The sequence below is a fragment of the Patagioenas fasciata genome, chromosome 1, assembly GCF_037038585.1.
Source record: "Patagioenas fasciata isolate bPatFas1 chromosome 1, bPatFas1.hap1, whole genome shotgun sequence".
Taxonomy (NCBI): Eukaryota; Metazoa; Chordata; class Aves; order Columbiformes; family Columbidae; genus Patagioenas; species Patagioenas fasciata.
In genome coordinates this window covers 92662759-92685943 of record NC_092520.1, presented here as the reverse complement: position 1 = coordinate 92685943, position 23185 = coordinate 92662759, and the positions used below count along the sequence as shown (strand labels likewise).

General features: G+C 42.4%; 1 long non-coding RNA gene across 1 annotated transcript in view; it reads right to left on the bottom strand.

Moving 5' to 3' along the window:
- LOC139828410 (uncharacterized) overlaps positions 1 to 20785 on the bottom strand; it is a 29084-nt gene extending 8299 nt beyond the window's left edge. Inside the window, exons 1-4 of the long non-coding RNA XR_011739952.1 lie at positions 20687 to 20785; positions 19212 to 19327; positions 16808 to 17604; positions 12356 to 12541 (exon numbers count right to left, since the gene is read on the bottom strand). This is a non-coding gene — a long non-coding RNA (uncharacterized lncRNA). The remainder of the gene's footprint in view (positions 1 to 12355; positions 12542 to 16807; positions 17605 to 19211; positions 19328 to 20686) is intronic.
- Positions 20786 to 23185: the final 2400 nt, after the last annotated feature.

The following is a 23185-nucleotide window of genomic DNA, read 5'->3' as shown; positions in this document are numbered from 1 at the left end:
AACCTATCTTACATGAATTTGTCTAATCTGTCTTCTAACTTATTTAAAGTTTTGGCCTCCACAATATGTTGTGTTTAAAGGTTTCATGACATAGATACACATGGAATTAAAAAGCCCTTCGTTTAGCCTGTTTTTAAATCTCTGCCTGATACTTTTACTAGCTTCTCCTTACTTCTTTTATTACCAGAAATGATGCGTAATCCTTCCCTGTTCCTCATTCTTTGTGATTTTATGGACCTACATTACCATTCATCTCTTTTTCAATCTATTAATATTAGTCTTTTCTCCTACAGAAACCATTCTGTATTTATCATCAGCTTTATTTAATTCCCTTCTATCTTTTTCTAGCTGTGGTAAACAGAACTGCACATAATCGATTTGAACAGAGGCATAATCTATTGCATTTTTTGTTTTTGTTCCGTTCTAACCATTGCTACCTGCCTTTCTCTCTTTTCAACCATCACTGAACACAGAGCTGACTTTTCAGGGAATTATCCAGTGGCTGCCAGACCAGTTTTCTGAATAGTGACAGCTCAGTTATACCCCCACTCTGTTCGTAGCTGGGGTAGTTTCCCAACCCCCATATGTATTATGTTACATATGTGAACATTGTACTTCATGCATCATCACTTGGTTATGCAGTATTGTCAGTGCCTTCTGAAACTCCTTACAGTTCTCTTTAGACTTCGTAAAGTATAATTTTTGGACTATTTTTGTAGGAAAAAAATGTGGAATTTCACAAGCAGTCACTGCTAAGCGTGATGAGCAGCGCTGGTCCTAGCTGACATCCTGGTGGGATCCCCCTGATGAGCTCCTTCCATTTTTCCCACTTTCCATTTTATCCAATGAAACATTTGTTTATTTAACAGCCTGTGATGAGTGGCCTCATCAAAAGCTTTTCAGAAATCACTTTTATCCGTATGGTTCTTTATTCAATCAGGTGTGGTGGCTGATGTAGGTGACAGAGAGCACACTGTAAGCATCAGTTTAACTGTATCCAATTGTTTCCCTTTGTACTCTGGGGTCTAAGCCATCTAGTCCTGGCAATTCATCACTAATAATTTCATCAACTGGTTGTTCAGCTCCTTCTCCTGATGTTTCACCTTCATACAGTTCCTCAGGTTGTCCCCTGTAAAGATATTCTTCTACATGGGAACTTCCGCAGGGTTCTCTATAGGAAACGGTAGCATGATAAAGTTCAATGCTAGAGCTGTTGTGAAACACCTCTCTGTTTTTTCAGGTAGTTGTATATGTTGGTTATGATAGCCCTCTGCTTGCCACTGGAACTGTAAAGGCAACAGCAAAAGGATTGCTGTCCCTACAGCCACTCGTTCCTCATGAGACACTCAAGCCTGTTTTTCCTCTGTCCCTGCATTAGCAGACAACCTGATGTGCAACCTTGCTCTCTTTCACTGGCTTTTCCTCAAAAGAAATTTATTTAAGCACTGTGCTTCTGTTATCATCTAGACAAGTTGCAAGGAACACTTTTTTCTTTTTTTTTTTTCCCGATGAATCTTTTAAGTATTTTCCAAGCCTTAGCCATGAAAAAATAGTTACCCCCTATCTGCTGGCCAAACAGCTGCTGTAATTTGATTCCTGCTTTTTTTCTTTTGGTTCCTATTCTCCTGGAGAATTGCTAGCTATTGCTGAAATTTGTATTGTGCCTGTTTTTATTAATTCATCAAATGCCAATGAACTGGTTCCTCATTCTGTTTGACCAGCTGTTTCATATAATCTGTTGTTACAGTTGGCTTTAAAAATCTCCCAGGAGAAGAACAATAACTCAAATTTGCCAGATCTGCAGTAATTCATGAAAGATGGTTAGCATGTAGAAATCCACATCTTACATGCAAGTATCAAGATATGAGTCCTATTGTTGAAACCAAGATGGGACTTCCAATATAAGCCACTTGTCATTTACAATTCCCCAACCCCCCATCATATTACTGCATAGCCTGAAATTTTCTGTGTTTGGTCTTAGTCCAGAGTTCAATGTATTTCCTTTTAAGAGAGAAGAAAATCTGTTCAGATTAGTACTGAACACTCTGAACAACTAAGAAAATTACTTAGATGCTCCTTGTACTCAGATAACTCAAGAAACGTTTTCTTTAAAGCTTCACATTTGGCATGTGTCTAAGAGGAATGCGTGGTTTGCCTTGATAAAAGAAATACGGTAATGAATGTCCAAACATTTTCTACGTTGTAATTTGTAATTGTCCTTACTGGTTTAGCAATAAGTGTATAAGTATAATGTTCAGAGAGTTTTTAGTTATGGTTATTTGACTGCAACACAGACCTTTTTGTTATCTTATTTGGCTCAGCAGTTACACAAGATGTCATTTGGAAACCACTGTCTGGCATTATACAATGTAAAATATATAACCCCTGAAGAGACTCTCAACAATTTCTTTATAAAAACTGTCACTCATTGTCTTTTTTTCAGCAGCACCTTCTCACCTGCACAACAATTCTGTATAAAACAGTTCAAGCTCATGGGCATAAACTCCCATGTGAAGTAACGTATTTTTAAATCTATTCTGGTATTTATGTGAATTGCAATTAGAGAGGCAGCAACAAGTTTTTTCATAAAAGTTAGATATCCTGACAGCAGAAAGCAATATAGCATCAATGAATAACTAATTATATCAGTTTAGGCCTCATCTTCAGATGCAACTGGTCTCAATCTGTTTGGTATCATCCAGCATACGCAGCCTGATAGCATGAGGGCAGTTATGTCTATTTAGAGATCTCCTACTAGCTGCCTAAGGTCATCCCTACACTGCAAAGTAAGGTGGACATACAAGCTGCCTTCAAGCACACTTCTCATCCACACTACATGGCCTATGGATCCATGCCCTCCTTGGAGAAGCCATACTTGGGCTGCCCATTGGACATCTGGCATCATCCATCCTTCCTGCATGTAGCCGTCTGGAAAGAAAAACCTGGGCTCCAGCTCTGGCCACTGAACTTCAAACTCCTCTACTCCAAAGAGTCAGAAGTCCTCCTGGCCACTGGTCCCCTGGCACATGCATGCAAAGAGTGTGTGGGGGAAAGCCTGGACTTCAGAGTGGGTTCAGAGCCAAAGTTCAACACAGAAGCTAATGCTGGCTTCACAGCCTTATGGGCAAGGGCAGGTAAGGGCCAGAAGTGATGTCTCCAAGGTCAGGACTGGAACAAGCAGTCTTAGACTGCCCACCTCACATGGCTGAGAACCAACTTGTTAACAGCTGGCAGTGGAAAAAAGATCAGCTATGGGCAGAGGAGCTTCTGTCTTGCTGGGTACCCCAGGAGCAGCTCATTAAAGAAACTAAAGGGCATGTCGTCTCCACTCTATGCTTCAAACAACTCTTCCAGTCTCCACAATTTCAATCCATGCAGCAGCCTGCAATGCAGAAGATGCAGAACTGGACATACTCTCCTTTAGCTCTGATGTCTAATCCTGTGTGTCCTAAGGAGACAGGCTCTTCAAAGCACCCAGCTGCTGCTCCGGGGTCTTGTCCATAACTTACTGCTCAGAGAACAAGGAACATCTTTTAGCTTCATCACTAGTAGGTAACCCTGCTGACTATAGATGCAGTGAGGTCCTTGGTTTAGCTTCCTTGTGGGAATGAGTGCTGACAAATAAAACATAGCCAACTTGTGGTTAAAGCACAGGATCTTTGCTCTATTCCTGGAATTGCAGCAGATTTCCTGTGTGGCTTTGGACAAGTCACGTAAGCCAAAGTATTCAAACCTGGGGCCAAGCCACTGGGTGCTCAGCAGCTTGAAAATCAGGTGTTTGTTTATTTGTCTAAGTATAGATTTAGGACCCTTATTTTCAGCATCCATTTTTTTTTTTAAGTCTTTGGCCCATGTGTCTCAGATTGAATGTCTGCGTAGCCATGTTGCACAGCCAGACAAATCTCCTGTTGAATTTAGGGGGAGCACTGTGTTCCCTGGCTGTCAGGCCAATTATCTACATACAAATTTATGTGCCTCTCTTTAGTTTACAAGGCTGATCATGTGGGGATTCATCTCTCTGAGCCAATAACTTCCACCTACGGATGAAGAGGACCCATGAGCACACTTTTACCTCTTCAGGCCTTTCAGAGGCTCAGCATGTTATAGGTGGAAATGCTCTAATACCTTATCCAAACAGAGAAATTAAGAAATTATCCATTTGTACTGGTGTTTATTATGCCTCTGTAATTACACTTGATTTGGACAGTCATTAAATATCCCTTTTGCATTCTCAGTGGTGAAAAACTCAACACTTGCTGGACAGAAAAGTCTAGCAGTTGTTCTCATCTCATAAATGAACTAGATTTTCATTCCTGAAAAAGGAACCCCAGAACTTGCCTGTTAGTTTTTCGTTCCCACTTCTCCCCAAGATGCAATCACCAGAAAATATAATCTAAGACCTTTTTAAACAGAAAAATGCAAGGTAGAAGTCCAAAACCACTAATTATTTGTCATTCCCTGTTTTAAATAACCTGTCAAAATAAACAGATACCTTCTAGGTTGAGACTTTCTATGGCAATTTTTAGTCCTGGCTGAATTTTAACAGCCAACTTCTAACAACAATACACCCTTATTGGTAGCGGCATGTATGCTACCACAGTAAAAATATTTTCAATGTGCAGACACTGTATGGTATTTAAATAGAAATATCCTTTTTATTTTTGCTGACAGACTCCTCGGGTAAAGCTGGCTGTTTGGAGAAGCAGGACTTTTATTAGCATACCCAGGGGCTGGCTGGCTGGGTGCTGTGTTCAACATGCTGCTCTCACACAGAAGAGGGTTATCGGGAAGGAGGAATAGGGTAGCTAATCTTAGTGCCCATTGAGAGCTGCATATGGAGCCTAACAGAAGACACCAAAGACGTATTTCATACCCTCGAGGATGGAGGACAAGTTTTATTTTCCCAATGTGCAGTAGACCTGTGGTATATGTGGCAAGAAGCAGGTACAAAAGCAGGTGAAGTCTCTTAAAATACTAGTGGCAAGTGAGATTTCCTAGCAAAGTGATTTAAAAATCCAAGGGAATCTTTAAACCAAATATTGGCTTTTGTAGAACAACAAAACCAGGATAGTGTTTCCACTGAGCCATAAAAGTTACTGTGGTTGTGTAATCATGTTGAGTTGTGGCCTTAGGAGAAGTTATAAAGCAGCTGCAGCAAATTAACTTTTCAAAAGTTATTATGGATTGGATGGAATCTAGAAAATTCCCTCATGTTAGTCTTTTTAATAGAACTGTAAAATGAACAACCGTGGATGAGATCTCATCTCAAGCCTCCCACCCTGCACAAGTATGAACCTGAAGACTTCAAGAGAAAATGTACAGCCAGCAACTCCCCTCCCCTCAAAACAGACACACCTTCCCCCTCCCAAAAAATGGATGGCAATTTTTTTCCTCTCTAAAGGCCTGATCCATACCCCACAGAATTCAGTCAAAGGAATCCCATTATAGGGGGCAGTAGACCTTAAACAGGGTATAAATTTATGGGGTTTATCTCCAATGACTGCCTTCTTGCCAAACACCCGGGTATCCTCATGCCTGAGAAAGGGGTGTGCAACAGCAGAGGGAAATGTGTGGGAGGGTTGCCATGGCTGGCATGGGGGAAAATTCTGAATTCAGTAGGATGCTGTAAATGGGAAGTCACTGGTTCTCAGGTCTTCTGGCTCCCAGCAAGCCCAAAGCTCAGCCAGAACAACACCCTCTGACCTCATGTGGGAAGAAGTTTCTGTCACTCAGCTAATAGGAGGCACCTTGACTTTCCAGGAGGAGGTAGCTGCCTACCTTAACCAAAGTGTAATTTGGCCTTGCAGAGCACCCTGAGGCTGCTGAGCACAGGGAGTAAGTGGAAGACAGAGGGTCCAGGCAACAGCAGGAAAAGAAGCCAACAGTACTGCGTAAGAAGATGTAAAGTAAAAGAAAATATGATATTGGTGTCGTGGTCACCGCAGTCACCACATATTAGGTCTAGAAAATTTGTCATTAGGGAGATGAACAGGCTTGAAGACTCCTGGACTGAGCTGTGAGCAAACTGCAGAGTAATAGTCAGAAACGTGGAGTGGGGGGAGGCAGACATAGTAGAAAAGAGCAGCATGACCTGATGTTTGAGAAGAAATCCATACTGCAACTGGTTTAGGACAAATGCCCTGCATCTTAACCCACAGAAGTTCTTGAATTAGACATTAAAGCAGCAAGTCAGTCAGTAGAAATCCATTACCTCTGACTTTTTTCCATATCCTCTTACCAAGTCAGCAGTGTGAAATGCACATACCTGTCATTTGATTTATCGTGTATAACAAAATGGATTTGACTCTAGCATCTGGAGATCCATGTTATTGTGGCTGCAGAAGGTGACAGTCTCAGAGTATGTGGCTTCACATCAGGCCTAAACACAATAGACGTCAGTGCTTCCAATGTATGCACACTTTGAGTATTTAGAAACAAAACTGAATTAACGATGCCTATACTACCCTTCAAAACAGGGTACATGGCATTTCCATGCCTGTTCAAAGCCAGCTAGTATACCCAATCTGAAGGATCTGGCCCAGTATAGTAGTAATATTTGACTTGTACAATGTTTTAGACCTTCAAAGTGTTCTCTCAGCATAAATTAATGACTTCTCACCAACATTCATGTGAGACGGGTAAGTATTTACACAAATAGGGAAACCAAGACCCCATTCAGAATATGTTTATAGAGTGACCTAGTTACATTTGGACATGTTAGACTGTGCTCTTGCCTGAGGACAGTTTTTAGATGTGACACAATTTGCAAATCATTGAACTACAGGGTTGTGGATGGCCAGACGGCCACGTTCCCCTGTGATCAACTTTCCCACATTCAATCAGAAGGGTTGCTTCAAATATTTTCAAGTATTTGCCCCAACCATTCTGGATGGAGGAAGCTGGGTTTACCTACCAAAGAACTTTAAAAAGAACACACAGATGCCTTGCATACAGAAAAAAAGCCTTTGCATACAAAAAAGCCCTTGACAAAATGTGGGCTACTTTCAATATCCACAGATGAGCTTCCCTAGAGGCAAGTAATGATAGAGGTGGACTGAGGGACTAACAGAAATTAGTGGCACTGTTCTTTGCAAATTAGTTTAATAAAATGTCAAATTTTGGGCAATCATTAAAGAATTCAAAGCCTCTTCCCTTCTTGTATTTCATAACTCAGATCTTGTCTAACTTGCCAGTTGCCTGGGGCAGTGGTTTTCTCTTTCAGTGACTCTTTACACTACCTAACAGCAAAAGCCTTAAAGAAGCCTCTGAATTAGTGATGGCCATCCTCTGGCCTATGGGCCTATGGTAGCATGTGAACTACTTACAAGTGATCTGGGAAAACTGACTGAGGAGAAGAGTTGTTGCTATGCTTATACTATGCCTCACCTCGGTTAAAAATTTCATAGGGATCCACTAACTGGGAAACACTGGAAAACACTGTTCTAAATGAGATTGTAATGACATTTATCAAAATAACAGCTGACCTACTGAAGAATACAAGATTTCGACGTAGGCCTTGCTCTTTATAATAATTTTTAAAAATACTATGGCAAAAATAGTTTCCTGGTAGACTTAGGAGTAAGGATGTCTAATATCTCAAGTACCAAAAAAGCAGGAGGTGAAAAACTATCACCTTAGGGTAATCTGAACAACTCTAACCCAGTTTAGAAGATAGGGACAAATAAACCTGAAGGATGGATGGATCATCCCCACATGGCACAGCATCCCCTTTAAAGCCAGCATTTGACTATTCTGCATCTCTGCTGGAAGGATTTCCCTCTGAGATCCCAATAAACACCCACCACACACCTCCACACCACATCATTTGGTCTTCACTTGGTTGCATACGCTTCCTATTGCTTCTGGCCCAGAAACAGAAATGAATTCAGCTGCAGGATCTGGTTTGTATTGTTTGCTCTTGATTTGTTTGGTGTGCAGAGGGCAGTGTTTTCCAAAAGCCTCCGTGACACTATAACTGTTCTCTAATGAAATGTCAGTGGGAATTTTACCACTGACTTCATTGGGAACAGCTTTAGGTAAATGCTAGGCTCCTTCTGGAGGAGCTCCTCTCCTCCTCCCCTCTCCCCCCCAAAAGCCCTCAATCTTTGTTTTCCTTAACATAATGCCTTGCGAGTGTATTATATTATACAGGGTTGCCAGTCCAAGGGAGGCAGAAAAGAAAGCTGAGAGATGAAATGCAGAGTCTTCTCTAAATATCAAGTGCAGACATCAGCCAGTGACTTGCCATTTTTACAGTGTATAATCGGCAGGAAGCTGTCACAGATGCCCTACATTCTCCAAACAATGTTTCAGTTTCTTTTTCCCTTCAGAATGTTTTCCGAGAGTCCCCCTCGCCGGTTGTCTCATCAGTCCACTGGTATTTTTCCCTGGGGCCTTCATTTCCTTGTCTGACTGTGACCAGTTACATACATCCTTTTTAACACATCTAGGTCTCCTTTCACCCTTCTCACTTTCTTTCACACCATCACAGTTTTAATTCGGGTCACTTCATTTTTTCCCCTCAGTGTTGGCATGTAATTGTGTTTAAGAATCTGTATTATCCTCATCAGTATGAATGATGGTTCTCATTTCTACAGTAGGCCAAAAGGGATGAAATCTTTCCAATAAAAGCCTTCCCCAGAGTGAACACTGTTTCCCAGTCACTTTATTGAAAGAAAATAGATGATGCCATTGCAAGGACCTGGATCTCTTGTAATGTTCAGTTTGTACTTACTATAGACCCCATCCAAACCTTGTTCAGAATTAGCAGCAGGTTTTGTGTCACCTCCAGAAGACTTAGGATTGCCTTATAGCTTGTTACAAGATAATGTTGTTTTCTCCTACATGAACAGTCTTGTTCCCACTTACACCTGCATATTTCTGCTGGGTGTTGTATTCTCACAAGGGGTGTTGCACAGTAACAAGAATTTTAGCTGTCAAATATACCTTCCTTAAAGCCCACTAATTGGTTTAGGAAAGTTCTCAGTTCCTTCAATTGTTTTCCTATCAATAAACCTTCACTCATTAATAAGTTCTCCATGCTTGTGGCAGGTTTTGCCTTTAGAGCAGGGAAACAGAAAGGTAGTTGGACTATGCATCCTCAACTGCTGCTTAGCTTTGTGCTAGCATGAATGGAAGATTTTATGGGTGCCACACTTACTCACTTCTGGCACTGAACGGCTCCGTAGCTGAAATGGTAAAACCAGCTGCTCTTCCAGGTGACATGTTCATTGTCCCTATAGGAACACTCTGTATCCAAAACCTATACAAACACACTGTGGGGAACAAAGCTGGCTCATCTCCATAAAACATTGACAGGATTGGAACAGGAAGCTGATGTATTGTGTGATATATTTTTTCATCTGCATTCCAGAGAAAAATATCAGAAAAGCAGGCATATAGGAGGCCTTAAATCTGCAGTTCAACCAGATTGTAGTCATGAACTGAGAACAGGAGCTGGTCTCCAGGTTCTTGAAGACTTGCCAGTAAATGGGAAAAATAATAATAATAAAAAAATAAATGGCTACGGCCTCAGTCTTCATAGCCACATTTCCATCCAGTATGAATTTGGGCTGCTCCAGTAGAACCAGTATAGATCAGTAGGGGTCTGGCTATAGGCCTTATAAGTCCAGACTTGCTTCAAGGGCATTTTCATGAATAACAGCATACACAGGCTGCCATTTTCTGGGTGACTTAAGGCTGCCCAATACCTGAATCAATCTGAAAATCCTAGCCTGAATATCTTCAGTGGCAGCATAAAATGACTCTCTGCTTCTTATACACATTATCTGTTTTAATAAACAGAGTTCCTACAAAATAAACCCCTCGTGTCTCCAAAGAAAATCCACACACTCTTCTAAGGTGACTTTGTTATTAATGAATGGTACCTGCATGCAGTCAGGGTTCTCTGCTTGTTACAAATAGCTCCTAAGCCACATGCATTAAAAGCAGGTTTAAAGCAAGAAAATAGCTTGGACGGAATCAATGCTTAAGCCAAACACTATCTAAAGAATCATTCATGCCAGCTCAACAGCTTTATTACCCCCTGGTCTGCTTTATTGCAGATTCAGAGGAGTGGAAGACATGGATAATAGCCACTCATACCTTAATTTTCACCCTCAATCAAATAGCTTCTGTCTGTTTTCCACTTTTCATAGAACAGCCAAGCCACTTATGTACTTGCTGAAGGGAATTGCCCACTTCTTACAGAAACCCTATAAAGATGCAGTGGTGATGCAGTCATACATAAACAATAGCTTGTTTTACAGAAGAACTGTTCGTTATATGCTCTTTATAAACGAGTCCCAGACACGTACATGTACATCTGCATATAGTCATCAGTTTTGGCAAGGACAGCATGGAGCATGGTAAATCAGCATTGATCAGGCTCACAGACTCTACTGCTGGAATTTGTCATTGCAAAGAGCTATTTGACATGGCTTTGACCAATAAAAGTAGAAAAGCAATACTTGTGCTATTTAAGAAGTTTAGTCCATTTTGAAGCGTGCCAGCTAGACTCCTGGGCTGTGCAGTCTAGCTCTTCAAAGGAGGTGTTTTCAACCTGCTTACCAAAGAGCAGTCATAAAGTTTCAGAAAATCAGTGCAACAGGGGCTGGTAATTAGTCTTTTCATTTACGGACCCCATCCATAGATGCAACCAAAGGAACCAAAACATGGGGGGATAGTGGATCAAATCTACAAGAGTAGTCCTCTTCTAATTTCATTTTAAATTGATTGCAAGTGTAAACCATCAACAGTAACAGACGAGAAGATGCTGTTTCTTAACGAAAGGATTGGTGACCTTCAGTGGACCAGGTTGACAGGCACTACCCTGGCATTTCCTGGTTATCTTGGCCTTGCAGAATAATTAGTACCTTAGGCATGTTCTTCTCACATTCTCTTGCACTTTCCCATCTGCACAAAGGATCCCAATGCGCCATTCCACTGCTGGGAAATAGCTGGATTTCTTACTACTGTTACCCATGGAATATTATTATTTACTGTTGTACTATGTTGTCTAAGAAATTCAGTCTTCAGGTTAGTATCTCATTGTAGTAGGAGCCAGCAAACCACTGACTAAACTTTGGTCCAGGGACTTTATGGACAGTGACTGAAGACAATCAATGGATGCAGATTAGGGATGTCAGAAAGTAAGGAGAAAATATGGCAGAGTATGGTTGGCAGCAGTCATAGCGTACCACTCTTGTCACAGCCCAGCTCCTATTGCAGAAGCCCAGAAAAGGGGAACCTGGAAGCAAATAATGAAGTAACTTTGCAGGTTTTCCTGGGAAACTCCCTCACCAGAGACACTATGTAAGAAAGCAGGAAGAACTCAGATTAAAGCTCTAACATTGATGTTAGATGCTGGCAACAAGGCAGGTGAGAGTTGACATCACCAAATATGATACCACAAGAATGAGGGAGGGAGGCTCCTCTCCATAAGGACAGTGTAGACAAGTGTTTTACATGTAATAGGGAATAAGACCCAGTGTACAGGTTGAACAGAGAGGATTGGCACAGTGAGCACAATATTCCCTAGATGATGTTCTCACTAAAAAGTTATTGGTTAGGGTGGTGTGTAAAGTAACGCCAGAAAAACTGTGTTGGGGCACTCTGTGGGGTGGAAGAGCAGGAACTTGACTAGCAGATTTTGGCCTCACTTCCCAAGAAAGAATTCCGAGATGGTCCTGGTATCCATATGTTAATGTCTATCTCTTTTCTTATTTAATGATTTTTTAATCCATTGACTAAATTCAGCCACACCTGGCAGGTGAACAGGCATCTTAAAATACAAAACTCCTACACAGTTCATGAAAATAGAGGGCAGGCAGAAGACAGAGACATTAGAAGAATCTTTGCCTTGACCACACCATCCATGGACTGTGGTATGAATTCACTCTGTATTAAACATGTGATAGAAAGAGGATATAGAAATAATCCCAATGACATAGGAGCTTCCATCGGATACTGCATTTTCCTGCATACCAAAGTCAGCCTCCTGATATAAATCTGTCAGAAAACAGGATATATAAGTTCAAATATTCATGGAATGGGGTAACAAATCTGTACATTAAATATGGCTTACATTAAAGATGGCTTTGTTCCCATATGCTCCTATTTTCCTGAACACGTGCTTTTCTTCCTCCTAGAAATTCTGCCTATTTTTAGCATATTTCAGGACACTTTCCAGACTTCCTAGGTCTGTTTGGATTTCCAGACCTCTGGCAGATGCAGGCAGACCTGAGCAGCAGAGCTGACAGACTTTCGTACATCCCAGATAGTCTCACTATATGAGTATACACTACCATACAGGAATAGTGCCTGACCAGTATCCATCATTGTGCAAGACACTTACCTGGCAGGTAGACCTCTGTTTTCTGAGTCATATCAGGGATGCCTGAACGAGAGTTTCACAGGATAAAAGTCCCACGTGTTCTGGAAATGTTGGCTTTGCTAAGCATGTGCAGAATATCCCATCTATTGTGTGCTTCCATGGTCCCAGTGTGTAACTGTTATGTCCATATTATCACATCCAGAACACCTCAAGAGAAAACACAGAAGAGCTATATATGACTAACAAGGACATTCTGGAAGATTTTTACATAATCCAGAAATGAAAAATTATGTAGAGACTTAAGCAACAGATGAGTAGAGGCAGAAAGTGATGAAGGCAGAGATGAGGGGGCAGGAGGGCTGCAGGAGTTGTGATAAGGACAGACAGAGCTTGGGCCCAGCAATGAAGAAGGTGAGATGGAGGAGACATCAGCAAGGCAGACAGAGAACTAGTTTGAGTAGAAGAATTTGTCCTACTGCTGAATTTCCATTTCCTCCAGTGAACATGTTTTATGCAGCATGTAAAGCAATAAGGAAAAATCAAAGGATGGGTATGCCATAAGCCACTTTTGAAAGCCTTTTTAATAAAAGGATGTTTGAGCTGCAGTGCTTCGCAGTGCCTCTGCACCACGGTGCTGGCATTTCCACCTAGCAGCAGCACTCCCAGCCACAACCAGGCAAGCAAATAAACAAACAGTTGCCATGTTGTTTGCATTGTAGATGAACTCAGAAGAAAATACAGCTGCAATTAGCTGGCATGCAGCTGTTGAATTAAATCCTTTACTGCCCAGCTAGTAGAGCACTGAACTGCGGCTTAAGCTGCAGTAGCTGGATTCAAAGCAAGGGGTGCTGAAGAGAGGGTTAACCCTACACCTGCGTGCATGTTCATAATGCGTATTTTTTCCTGAACATATGATTAGTCTGTTAGCTCATCTAGAGACCATAATGAAGTCATTATGATGCCACCAGTATATTTTGCCAGAAAGCTGGCAATCTTTAATCTGCTTCCTCTGCAGCATCTCACAAAAGAAGGGAGAAACCAAAACACTGATTTCAACTAACAATGCATTTATTTGCAGTGCTGAGTCCCAGCACATGCTGAGAAGAAAATTATTTTGTTTATTCCTGCCCTCCTTCTGATGGGTTTTACATAACAAATAAGGCATAGAAGATCCCTCAATGCAGCACAAAGCCACTCTACCTTTTATATGCTTTTCATTTTCTCTGCGTCTTCCTTTGACCTTTCCTTCAGCTGAGGCAACCAAAGATGAAGTTAAAAATTCTTTTTAAAAAATCTCTGGTTAATGAGTTGTCGTACACATTCGCGTTGCCTGTAACTGCTCACTGCCACAGTCCTACCTTCTTGGAGAGACAACAATATAAACTTAGGAGGGATTTCTAGGGGAGGTGTGCTAGGAAACAACGGTTGGCATGCCAACAAACCGGCCTTTCTGTGGGAGTCAGGGGAAGGTGAGGGATGTAGATGAGGACAAAGAGGGGTTAATCCAGTTTCAAACTCACCAGTGCATGTGCATTTACAAAGGGGGTAAAAATTACCTTTGTCATTGCCTGCTATTGTTCCCCGATGAAACAAACCCCTCTGATATATCAAGCTTACATGGGTAGCATGCAAGACAGATGCTCAGAGGGGCTGAATGAGCTGAGTTTTCCTGTTAGCAATGGCTGGGATGTGACTGGGTCACACGATAGGGGAATTGCTGAGCCACATCTATCCAGCCCTCCATGTATCAGGGAAAGTATATCTTATCTAAAAAAGAGAGGTGAGTAGCTTGAAAATCTGAGGGCAGATGAATACTATGACCATTGTGTTTTCTAAGGGCCTGATCCAAGGTCCAGTGAAACTTCCAACTATTCCTGTGACTAGGGCCTGCAAAGCACCATCCCTTTTGTGACAATACCCTTGTGTTAAAACACTAGCAGAATGGCTAAATGCCAGCAGGGCTACTTGCTTTTGGTAAATGTTGCACCGCTGTCAGCAGCGTGCTGGCACACCACAGCGATCTGAGCATCCCCTCCCAGCATACCACTGTATAACAGCCCTGAATTATGATTCCTGTGCTCTCCTCCAGTGCTTTGATGATGCACAGGCAAAAAAGTTATCCATGGGTCCTAAAGTGGGATAAAAATGAAGATACATGCTCATGCCAAGGGAGCAGAAAGCACTGAAGGGTAAGAAGGGAACTGTGAGCAAGTGTGGATTGAAAGAGGAAGAAGCAATGAGTATATCATGGGTTGCTTTTCAACAAAGCAAATTATTTGTGTTCTCTGAATTTATATGTGACATGTGCTGCACAACTGGAGGACTGTGGTCAGATAAGGGGAAGAAGAACAGCATTTGACTTAAAGCATATGAGCAGAAACAGACAATGTAACTCTTGTAAACTATTTTGACCACCCAGCTCACTGGTGGGGAGCTTCAGGAAAGCTAGTCAAAGCTGCAGCCTCCAAGATACATGGGCACTCCAGTGTGGAGGAAAGAAGAAAGCTAAGCATGGGGAAATTTTCATCCTCGATCACTAGGGGCATTCAGTTCATTTTGTGCATGTTGCTCATATGGCAAAATCCTGGCATTCTGCCACTCCCTGTGGTCATATCTAGCCCTGAGAGGCCCTGACAGCTTGTGGGCTCCCTCCTGCCATGACCCCAGTGCCTAAGCATACAGGCTCCTTGCAGAGATCCTGGGGACAATTAGATGGCTCTGGGACATGGCCTTGAAAGAAATTAACTGAGATTCAGAGGAACAAAGCTGAGAGCCTGGGCATGAGCAGCTGGCCAGGACATGAGTAGGACATCTGCGCTCCCACTCTGGATGTTTTTCATGCTCTCTGCTTTGAACATGGTCCCAAAGCCACTGACCAACAATAGAGCTGTCAACATTACTCTGGAGATGAAAACGTCCGCTCTGAGCCTGATAGCAGGGAGTGCTGAAATTAGAACTTACGTGAGGACATAACCACTAAATCCATCCATTGCACCCTAAAGTGATTGAGATAAACTGCACAGCTTCCATGGAGTCAGTGCAGGAGGAAAACCAGAATATCACCATGGTTTCAACCCATAACACAAGGAGCTTTTGTGCTGATCTATCCTGTGACCATACAGTCAAAATTAAGTAGCACCTTCTGTCTGTCAAGGCTGACAACCAGGCAACTGGAAGCTCTCAGGGAAACTTAGAACCTGCTAAGTCACCATTTCCAGGTGGCAAAAGAAAAGGGCCATACCCAGGGGGAAATAATAACAAAAATAACAGATGTATGGCAGCCCTTTAGAGAAGTGAGACCAAGACTCCTGTTGAGGAACTTTGGCTTGGGCTGGGGAGGGGAGCTGCCCCCAGCCGCAGCATAGGAGAGATGCACAGCATCTCGGTTCACCTACAGTGGTCAGATGGTGATGGAAAGGTAGATGGGAGAGAGAGTGGTGGCAAGGTGGCTTTTTCGTCACCAGTGCTGAATGCATAGATTTAGATGCTTGAAGATGAGGAACATCAGCTTCTCTGGGCTAAATCCTTCGTAGTTACCTCAGCCCAGAGTTTTGGAGAACCACTTGAATATTCTTCACTCCTGCACGCCCTGGCAGCACTCCCAAACATTACCTGCCATTGATTTTAACAATAGCCAGATAACCAAATACTGAATTGATACTATCAGCAGTCAGTGCAGGGAAATGGAGAGAGCTCCTGAGGCCCAGGTTAGTCCCCTAATGCGTTAGTCAGCTTTCGACCATTAATACATATACATTACATTAACCATTATTTCCTAGCACTGTTGATTAAGAAGAAAGTTTGCATCAATTTCTTGCTAATCTTGTTAATAATGAGGTAGGTTATTACTAGAAACACTCTTAAAACACTTATTTTTAATTTTGTATATGTTATGTATATATCCTATAGTTTGCAAATATCCAATGTAAATTACACTTTAATTTTATATCTATATATATCCCTTTCATTCGAGATCACCTGAGTCCATGACACAGCCAAATGCCTTAGTAACTGCATCATCTGCAATGTTTCCAATGTTAGTATCTGTTAGACTCGAAGCCAGACAGGTATACTGTATACTGGTAGCAGCACAAACGTAGGGGAAAGAACTATCCCTATCCCAAAACTGTGCATGTTGAAAAGACCAAACTTCAGCCTTCTCATGCTGCAAACTTGGCTAAGAAAACTCTACATTTAAAAGAAGTAATAAATGCTGCTTGAAGAATTACTGAAATGTCAAGCAGCGTATGAAAGGACTCTGTTTTTGTGTCATCTCCGTGCTCTAACTCCTTTCACATCCCTCAGGATTATAATTTTTTAAATTGTATTAAAAAAAAAAAAGGCTCACTCATCTCAAGTGTATAATTTAAATGCCAAGTTCCTGCCTAGATTCACATTTTCTAGCTCAGTTTTAAATGATTGAAAATGGATTGAATGGGGTGTCTTGTCTGGTGAGCATTGCTGTTCACCTACCAACAGAACTTCAGTGTGGTCCTCTTCTGCAGACATTTACCCATTGGCTTCCTGGGGGCTACTCAGGAGAGGAAGGATCCTTCAGGCCTGCTGCGTACCCTTTTGTCTCATCCTGCTATTGAATCTCTCAGGAAAAGAAGCATCAGTATTCTGGAAGCTGATACTGTAGAAAATTCTGTTGTCCTTTGGACCCCATAAGTGCCAATTCATGTTTTTCTTACAGAAGCAAAGCAACTGGCTTTTTCCCCTCAAATAACATAATAATTGCTTTCTCCTTTTTGTGCACAGGACATTAAACAGTTGGGCTTGTTTGTCATATAAAATCAAATTAAAGAGAGCATGACAAGTTAGTATGTGTCTTCTGTTAAGAATGAGAAAGAACTGGTGCTCACGTTCTTGCCAGCATCACCCACTTGTCTACCCTGGAAGACCCAATGGCATTTCCTAAGGTGAGAGCAGCTCACAGGTGCTCTGCAGTCCCAGGAGTGGAACTGTGACTGACCTTGCTTCTCAGGGGAACTAAGTCTGGCCATGCATTTCAAGGGTGGAAAAGCCCTCCACCAGCATTCCTGCGTCTCCCTGTGCCCGCATCTCTGTGCGTCCTCCCACACCATGCTCCCTGCGAGCTGGATCCGCTTATAGTTTCCTGTTTGGAATTGGAAAGCAAATATTCCCCTTGGTCTGCTCCCAGCATAACCACTACCAGCTCCAGAAGTCCTAGTTAACTTCTGCTCTGTCCAAGCAGGATGTTCTTCCAAATATGCAGCTGCTGATCCAGAGGGCACAGCCATATCCTGCTGAAGAGGAAAAAACAAATGCCAGAGTTTCAGCTGCATCGATACAGGTGGTTGTGACTGCAATGCCCTTGCAAGCCCTTCACGTTTGAGCTCCTCTGTAGCAGAATCATAGTACCTGGGGAGGCCCCAGTATCTGGAAGAGCTGTGGTAGGCTGCATATGGGAAATCCAGCAGCATCCCAGCTCTGTGCCCTGATTACATGGAGGTCCACGAAGCATTTCCCTGCACTCTGAGCACTTGCCCCATCCTTCTCCCAGGAAGACATTTATGACTGCATTGTCCTGATCCAGATGAGAATGCATGGAGGGAAACGGTGGCAAAGAATGCAGCAGATATTAATATCTTTGATGATTATTTTATTTTCCATTTTAATTTACAGCCTGGCACTTCAGCTGAAGTTGCTGTTTCCCTGATTGCACCTGGCTTGGGAGTTAAAAAAGAATATACTTTTTGTTGCTATTGGCCCATAGGTCAGAGTAGCTTGCTCTAACATTTCTACTTGTTATGTATGTACATGTGAGTTTAATAAAGTTTGTTGTTTGTTTAAACTCTGTTATTGTCTACTCTGTTGTAGGGAAGTGGGAAGCTGTCACTATGCCAGATATTTTCTTACTGAAGTCTAACAAAACAGAGAGCGATCTAGGCAAACCAATAATATGGCACCCTGTGTCCCCAAACCAGCATGCACTAAGAGCTTCATTAAAATTGATCTTGAATTCAGCAAGTAAATCAACACTTACCCAAGACAATACATTAAATTAATCAGGCACAAAATACCCCATACCAAAAGTTTTTAAAAAATAAGCACAACAGAAACTTTCAGTTCTTGGTCTGTATCAAAGAACCATCATGTTCCACCACAAAGCAGCACATATAATTAGCAATCAATTACTCATTACAATTGCCCCGTGAATCAAGCATGTGAACACATACAATGTTTCTGACTCCTTTTGGCTCACTGTGCTCTGACCTTATCTCATTATAAAAGCACTTCTGGTGTGTGCAAAAAGGCAAAGAAGCTCGTTCAAGCCGTGGTCCCGATTCCTTGACTGGGAGACTATGGTGGGTGCAGCAGACCATGATCATGTGCATTGGTTTCCTCGCACTTCTGGAGGAAAGCCCTCTCACTGCTGGTAAAACCACCTTTTCTGCACAAACCCCCAGATGCAGCTCCAGATGCCACACCAGAAAGAGAGATAATGGCAAGGTCCTCCCCAGACGGTCCCAAGCTACCAGTGCCTGCATCACTGGAATGCAGCCCAGCTTCTCCTGGTCTGTAGGTGCTTGGTCTCCCCAGACCTTCATGGTATCCACATGACCATGCAGGAGCACGGCTGTGATGCCCAGGAAATCCTTCCCAACAGGGAGGCAGTACCTGTTGTGATTAATGTATTTGCAAGCTTTGCAGACCTTTGAAGGGCAAGTGATGGAACCACTGTGGCTTGAGATCCCCATCCACTGGCATTATTTCCAGCACACCCCTGCTCTTGCCTGCCTGTTGGTCCATGACCTACGGTCATGGTCAGCCTAACACTTAATTTTCCAGCATCAGCTGGGGTGTCCAGATTTCTAATCCAAGATTTCCAGGACAGTCATGCGTTACCTACTTCACTCTTGTGATTCCATAGGCTTTTATCAGCAAAGGGCTCCTCTCGGTGTGGAAATCCCGAACAGAGGTAGCAGCTTCCCAAAATCCCCGCAGACAGAAACTAACACATGGGAGCTGCAAAACAGACATAGATAAAATATTCTGATGGCTTAAAAAAAACCCAACACGTATATTTGCTGGGACCCCTGAAATGTGAACCCTTATCTCCATGATGCTGAGTGACAAGGAACTCTGTTGAAAAAGACTAATCTTGCTGTGCAATGTGCTGCCCACTATTATGGTTTGCCATGAAGCCTCAGTGATACAGAGATTAAGAAAATTCCTTGCAAATTCCACCCGGTCATAGAGAGTTAAACCAGGAGTACCCAGGAGGTAATATTTCAGAAAGGGTGAGTTTTAGCTCCAGGGGAGATTTGGATGGTTGAACAAAATTCTTGGTTAAGTGGACTGGAATGTCACATTTCTAAGAAATTGCACCAAACAAGGTATTGGTAACTGGTAATGAAAACTGTAGACATCCTTCTCAGTAAAACCTGCTGTCTTAACAAGTGTTGCTGGTCCTTAGGGTGATGCAATGGCCACAGGGCTCTCCTGCATCTCGGGGCTAAGCCTATGGGTTTGGAGTCAGTGCATCTCTGCAGAGCGCTGGGCTGGACAGCAGAACCCCGAGGTGCCAGAAAGCCTGCTCAGACCCAGGGCTGAAACACAGTTGCCCAGGGAGCGTTCAGGAAAGGGAGCTCAGCCAGCTGACTCATGGTCTTTTTTCATGCCACTGGCTTTTAGATAGACACCGAAAGAAAAAAAAAAATCAACTTGGCACCTCATTTGCTAGGAGAACAGCCTAGAAGCATTTATTATTAAAAGGAGTGATTGAGCAGTGACATTCAGTGTTTCCATTTTTCAATCATTTCTGGTTTTTTCTTCTTTTTTCCTTGTGGTCTTTGTAAAAACACCAGAATAACAGCAATTTATTAAGAACTGGCATTCACTCAAAATAGTTTCCCTTAATGTGAATGCTCTTACTGACATTGTAAAATTTATTTACAGTTTCTCTTTTTTCTTCTGTTCATTGTTTGGATGTACCATAGAACACTAAACAAACAAAAAAAAAAGTTATTTATGCTAAACAGATGTACTGTGAAAAGCCCAAATGCAACACAGATGATAACCAGCAGCTGGGCAAGTCCTAACAGATAAGCTGCCTTTGACTATGGGTTTCCTTCATGCCCATAGTTGTTACAGCAGTTTTCTCTGTCACTCACTTCGCTTGCAAGTACACAGAGGTGCTCATAGTAGAAATTTAAGTCCCCATTACGTCCAAAGGCTGAGGAATAATGTGTGAGCATGACCTCCAAACTGCTTCCTCAGTCTCCCCATGCCTCCCAATGCCTTTCCCACATAAGAGTTTAAAACAAAACAACATGAAAAACCCTAATACAATGTCTAGAAAGCTGAAGTGCTGCCTGGATTTACCTCAGACATATTCATGTCCAGAGTTGGTCCCTCCAGGCCAGGCAAAGGTTGTTCTGAGACTGCCTAATATTTGTAGGTAGAGCATACACAACATCATCTGGTCCTGTTCAGAAACAGTGAGGTAAACACAAACACATCGTGGTCATAGCAAGGCGCACTCAAACTGCATCCTGTGGTGCCTCAGGTGGACACAGGCCCATACTACAGCATTTAAGATCAAGAAAGGGACTAACACATGAAACCCCGTGGTGCCCAGGGCTGCCAGATGCCTGCTCCCTGTGCAGTCAGTGAAGAAGGATGCAGGAGGCACACTACAGGTGTGCTGTGCTGGGTTCATGATTTCTTCTCTCTTTTGACCACCTAGGGAGCCAGGGCCTGGAGAGTAGGTGGTCTGAATCATGCATCACTCTCTCAGACAAAGACATCAAAGTAGGCAAGCAGGATACAGCTGGATACTCCTGCTTTCTCCTGAATACAAGCCATGCCTGTGGCTCTCCCCCACAATTAATTCCATTGACGTTGTTCAGTTCTCATCCTATAAAGCATTCATTTAACTCAGAGGGTGAAAAAAAAAGTCAATTAAAAGAAAAAAAAACCAGCACAACAATGAATTTTTAACATATTGTCCCAAAGAGAAAGCTGGACCAGGTGCAGACCCATGATTAGGATCAAGTGATGGGAAGAGGTCCAAAGCATTCAGCTGAGCTGATTGCAGAGTCCTGGCTTTGAAGGCTGTATACAATGAAGCAACTCACTAATAGTTGGACTTTCACCTTCCTGGCAATAGATGAGTCATCTACTTGAGAAGGTCAGTGCCTTGAATTTTAAGAATGGAAGAGAAGATCAGGATCATTTACCCAGCAGTACACAGGCCATAAAATTTTCTTTCAGCATTAAGACTGCATGAGGCTGATACCTCCATCTACTTCATGCCTTAGTTTCTTCTGGGTGATTGGGCCAGGAGGGAACCAGTGACACAACTGACATCTAAGTATGTCAGTCTCAGTAACAGCAGCAATTTGCCAAGACCTGGGTATTTGATACTTCTCTTATGTTTCTCACTGTCTTCATCTGCAGCCAAGCTCTCCAGTTCATAAACGTGATTCCATCAGAGCAACCTGATCCCTTGTTTATAGGATGGTCCTTGTCTCTGCATTATGACTAAAGCCTCAAATTGGCAAAATGATTGACCTTTTGAGAAATGCTCTCCAAAGCACGAGTAGTCTCACTCTTTCCAGCATGTAACACGATGTCACACTCAGAGCACCAACAAAGAAGGAGTTCTTTACAGTATGAGGTAGTTTGACCCTGTTAGGAGAGCAGCCACAAGAACATTTTGGCTCCTGTTTTCAAAGCAGAGGGAAGCAATGGCTTCATTGGTAAGGTAGGGCAAGAGAACCACCTGGCTGCAGAGCTGGGCTTTCTGAAGAGCCTCACACTGTATAAGATGGGGAAAGCAAAGAGTGCACATGGTATCAGGTTTTTGAGGGAGATACTTGTAAAAACAAGAATTCTGGTACGTGCTGATGTGCCTGACATATGAGATACACAAGACGGTTTTATTAGGAATGCCAGAGGAGTGTGAAAAAAGCCTGAAACTGAGAGCTATGGGACGTTTCTGTATCCTACCTACCAGCAAGTACCAGCCTGCCCTCAGAACAGAACTGGTTTTGAATACGTGTTAGCACATTGCTTGGACAGAAATTGATAATAAATCTTATTAAGGCCAGTTAAGAGGGGGGGAAAAAAAAAGATAGGACCAAAGAGTTCTAGGTGGTTCCTCCCCCCAGGAAAGCTAGAAGCATCCAGAAAAGCTTCCAAATAATACATTTAATTTTCACATACCTCTTCCACCCTCTTGGCATGGGTGCACTGGAATAATTTTGCTAGTTTCTACTATTTCACTTGCAAGAAAAATCCCTGTAAAGGAAATAAAGTGTCCAGGTGACAGAGTTCCAGATATTCACAGCTTCGTATTATGTCCTTCAAAAAGCTTGGGAGAAATAAAATGCAGACCAGCCCCTCAAGTTGTATCTTCTTTCCTGAGGTAGTCTTCTGGCTCTTTTTCTCAAAACTAGATTGGGAAGACATCTCTACCCCCTTGGGAGAGAAATTAAAACCATAGGCTTTCCCAGAATAACCACATTTATACAAACTTCCCTTCCCTAGAGGAGAAGGAAAGAGACTCAAAACCTCTAAGATTGTTTTAGAGTTTACATGGCGCTTAGCCAGAAATTTCAAAAAGACTTCATGTGGCCATAAATCAACTGAACTGGTCAACGTGCAGAGACAACTGACCAAAAGACTCACCCAATGCTAGATGATTCGCATTTCTGAGAAAGCCATGAAACAAAAGGTTTTGCCTTAAAAAGCAATGCGTTCCTTAACTTTTCTCAGAGTCATAGCACACTGCATGAACTTCCATGATTACAAGGACCAACATAGCTGAATTAATGAGGAAGTATATGCAGACATTTATTTCAGTGATGGCAGAATGAC